The 4686-nt window shown below is 40.8% G+C and overlaps 1 non-coding gene across 1 annotated transcript; it reads right to left on the bottom strand.

Annotated features, from left to right (window-relative positions):
• Positions 1-3523: 3523 nt before the first annotated feature.
• trnar-ucu lies at positions 3524-3595 on the bottom strand. The gene has a single exon. It is a non-coding gene; the product is annotated as a tRNA-Arg (tRNA).
• Between the last annotated feature and the right edge of the window lie 1091 nt (positions 3596-4686).

Genomic DNA, 4686 nt, shown 5'->3' on the forward strand with positions numbered 1-4686 from the left:
TGAATATAAACCAACAGAAGAACAATCTGAACAGTATTCAGGTTATGTTTGTGCAAGTAGGTTCAATCTTGATCATTATGGTCAATATTGCCATAGGTCCGATGTATTTTTAGGTTTCGTTTTAACCCCAGTCAATTAAGGTAGGTAGAGGCAATTGTTGCTGGTTTGTATGTCTCTTAGTTTGTTCGTCTGTGGAAAGATTTTTTTTAGATACTAACAGACAGATTTCTACAAAACCTGGTACAGACACAGGCATAAGGCTCATGAAAGAATTAATTAGTCTTTGATTAAGGTGTTATCTTTCAAAGATCTATAAATATTGAAACCTTGGACAAAATTTAGAATGTTGTTGATTGATTTAGAAGCTTGTGAATTGTCTCAGTTGTTCTTCTGGAATTTGTCACAGCCATCAAAATGTGTGTGCAGAGTTTTCAGAGCAGGTTTTTATAGAGTCATAGAGATGTACAGCATGGAAACAGACCCTTCGGTCCAACTCATCCATGCCGACCAGGTATCCCAACCCAATCTAGTCCCAACGGCCAGCACTCAGCCCATATCCCTCCAACCCTTCCTATTCATATACCCATTCAAATGCCTCTTAATGTTGCAATTGTACCAGCCTTCACCACTTCCTCTGACAGCTCATTCCATACACGTACCACTCTCTGCGTGAAAATGTTGCCCCTTAGGTCCCTTGTATAACTTTCCACTCTCACCCTAAACCTATGCCCTCCAGTTTTGAACTCCGCCACCCCAGGGAAAATACTTTGTCTATTTAACCTATCCATGCCCCTCATAATTTTGTAAATCTCTATATGGTCACCCCTCAGCCTCAGACACTCCAGGGAAAACAGCCCTAGCCTGTTCAGCCTCTCCCTATCACTCAAATTCTCCAACCCTGGCAACATCCTTGTGAATCTTTTCTGATCCTTTTCAAGTTTCACAACATCTTTCCGATAAGAAGGAGACCAGAATTGCACACAATATTTTTGAAGATATATTGGCCTGTAGACTCCTCAATTAATTCAATAAAAAGATATGTTACTAAGCTCTGTAGTTATAGAATATTGCTAGGCTGAAAAAAGCTTCAAGAAAGATTGACATAATTGGAATAGTTTTGTGTTAACACAGTGTAGCAGAGATATACATTCTAATGAATAACCTCATTATAAAAATCTGAAATTAAATTGTGTCATTTAGTTTTTCAACAACTCCAACCTCATGAGTTAAAAATATTGAATGGTTTTCTATATTTACCTCCAGCATCTTATATAAGATGTCAGCTTTTTTTGGTCATTTTATACATCTTGCAGCTGCTCCTGGGATTGCATACTTAGTTAAAGTTTATTATCTTTGTGTTTAAAGTTATTGCAGTCATTATAATTTACTAATATAAGATTTTTATTCATTTTGTTTAGAAGACATTTGGATAGATACATGAATAGGAAAGATTTGGAGGGATATGGGCCAGGAGCAGGCAGATGGGACTAGTTTAGTTTGGGATTATGCTCAGCATGGATTGGTTGGACTGAAGGGTCTGTTTCCATGCTGTATGTCTCTATGACTCTACGTCTGGTTGTGATATCACACACAACTGAATGGCATTTCCCACAATCAAATTACCAGGGGTAATTTTTACCTATGAACCTTCAGCATTATACTACATCTAATTGTTCAAGTTACTTGCAGAGCCTATTGCAAAGCAATAACACTAAAGGTGAGAGGGTGGTTGGGAGACAGAGAGAGGGCTAAATTAAATGGAGTTGGAAGGGGAAATAAGGCATTCGGTGACTGCTGTGCTCACCTTTCAGATGCCAGCTAAACTGTTTCGAATCAACTTTTCTTAGAGAACTTATTTCACTCCTTTGAAGTCAGTGGGACTTGAACTTTGCTATCCCATCTCAGAGGTAGGGACACTATCACTGCACCACAAGAGTTCGTACTGTCAGCCTTTCTTTTCAGAGATATGAATGCACAGCTCTGAAGCAGGCACCATCTGAAACCCCACTTCCCTGTTCAGAAGTAGGGACATTACTGTTGATTCAGAAAGGACCTCAAATGTCAGCCTTTTTTCTCTTCTTTTAAATTAAAAAGTACTCTCTCACACAAGTGAATACGTATTTTTCCTCTCACTAAATCCCATGTGGCATTTTTTAACCACCACCAGTAGGTCAACTGTGCTTCTGATTGAATAGTTTACACACTGAGTCCACCAATGCAAACCATCAAAGATGAGGGAGAGGTAGGGAGAGGAGGAGGGGGCTAAATCAAAATTGAAAAGGGTGATGTCAAACCTAAACCAGTTGATTGATTCCAAAGAGTCTTGCAGATTACCTATGTCAAGAGCAATGGATCTCAATAACATGTGTTCCAGTACAGCTACAGCACTGATGTTCACCTGAAAATGCGGATAATTGCTGAGGTCTTTTCTATCTGTTAGAGCAGGAGAAATTAATCCAGCCACCTGCTGTTTGCATGAGTGAAGTTGTGCAAGCTGACATCAAGTTTGCTGCCAAGTAACATTTACTCATCAGTAATCTGCTTAGTGATGCCCATTTTATATTCTGCAAGGTATATATAGACTTCACCACAGCCTTGGTCCAAACCGGAACAAAAGAGCTCAATTTCACCACTGAGATGAAAATGACTTTTCTTCACATCGAGAAAGCTTTTAAACAAGCGTGGCATCAAGAAGTTCCAATAAAATTGAAGGCAGTGGAAATGACCATAAATAAAACGAGAGTTATACCTGACACAAGGGAAGATGGTTATACAGTCATGTCAAATCTAGGAGATTGCTGAATGAGTTCCTCAGGGGTGTGTCTTAAGCCTATTTTCATGTGTTTTATCAATGACCTTCTCCTCAACTACACATTGAAAATGGGGATTTGACTAATAATTTCTGGTCTTTACTTTTATTTGTAATTCTTCAGATACTGAAGAAGATAATGTCCTCATACAGCATGAACTAACCAACCTTTAGGCTTGTGCAGAAAAGTGACCAGTAATATCTGTCTCACACAGAGTCAGACAATAATCGTCTCCAACAAGAGACACTCTAAGAATCTCCCTTTAACATCCAATGGAATTATTGTCACTGAATACTGCATCATCAAACTCCTAAGGATTCACTATTGACTGGGAATGTAACTGAACTAGGCACATAAATATTGCAGTGACAACGGAAGTTAGAGGCTGGTAATTTTATGCCTGTATCACTAAAGCCTAGGATTAGATTACTTATAGTGTGGAAAGAGGCCCTTCGGCCCAATAAGTCCACACCGATCCTCCCAGACCCATTCCCCTACATTTACCCCTTCGCCTAACACTACGGGCAATTTAAAATGGCCAATTCATCTGACCTGCACATTTTTGGACTATGGGAGGAAACCGGAGCACCTGGAGGAAACCCACGCAGACACGGGGAGAATGTGCAAACTCCACACAGTCAGTTGCCTGAGGCGGGAATTGAACCCGGTCTCTGGCACTGTGAGGCAGCAGTGCTGTTTAAAAATCACAATACAGTGATGGCCGGGAATTGAACCTGGGTTAACTGCTTAGAAGGCAGCTATGCTTACCACTATACCACCATCACCCTAATTCTGTGAGGGATAACTCACCTCATGACTCCCCAAAGACTGTCCACCATGTCAGGAGTGTCATGGAATACTCATCAGTCATCTACATTAGTGTAGTTTCAATGATATTCAAGAAACTTAACACCATCCAGGATCCAATTAAGTACATCCCATCTTTTACTTTAATCATTCAGACTCTTACTATTGACACACAATGTCTACAGTGGGCATCTATATGAAGTGTTACTTAGCTCAACAATCTCAGCTCTGAAGCAAAACTATATTAGTCTCAGCCTTAGAGCAGCACTGAGCATGAACATAAACTGACACTCCAATCACCACTGATGGAGGACTGACACACTGGGCAGAATCTTCTCAGCCTCTGAACTACAGGGGGCATGGTAAAAAAAGTTGGTAAAATTGCAGTCTGGACTTCTTGATATGAAGATCAAAAACCCCATTTTTCGCATCGCCTATTTGAGCCAATCATTATTTGTTATCACCTTATTGCTATCTAATTTTGCCTCATTACTACGCACTTTCCCAATGTTTCATCCACCAATAGAAACTACAGACTGACAATTCCTGATATGAATGTCGGAGTGGGTACTGGTGACTTGCGCTTTCCATTTACACCTCTGGTCCTTCATCTTGGAACCCTAGCACCAATTCTCAGAGCTAACCCCGTGAGCAGCAGTCACATGCACATGCTTGTGATCTCCATACAGTGTACTTCTGGAGTGCAATTCTGATTCCAATGCTATGACCAGAACACTTTGTAAGCAGGTATGGGTGCCCAGCTCATGGATTGAACTAGGGATGTATCTCAGGATTCCCCAGTTATTCTGTTAATTTTCCCTACCTTACCATGCTTCATTACACTTTCTCCCCTCAGCCAGAACTTACAACCTCACAGTATTTCTATGATCCCTTGTTATTTGGCACAGACACAAAGTCAGGCAGCTTGTCCCAGTTGGCAGCTTCATCTGTCAAGGGGTTGGACATGATTAGAAGGGCTTATGCCCGAAACGTCGATTCTCCTGTTCCCTGGATGCTGCCTGACCTGCTGCGCTTTTCCAGCAACACATTTTCAGCCATGATTCTGTAC

The sequence above is a fragment of the Chiloscyllium plagiosum genome, chromosome 30 (genome assembly GCF_004010195.1).
Source record: "Chiloscyllium plagiosum isolate BGI_BamShark_2017 chromosome 30, ASM401019v2, whole genome shotgun sequence".
In the NCBI taxonomy this organism is placed as follows: domain Eukaryota; kingdom Metazoa; phylum Chordata; class Chondrichthyes; order Orectolobiformes; family Hemiscylliidae; genus Chiloscyllium; species Chiloscyllium plagiosum.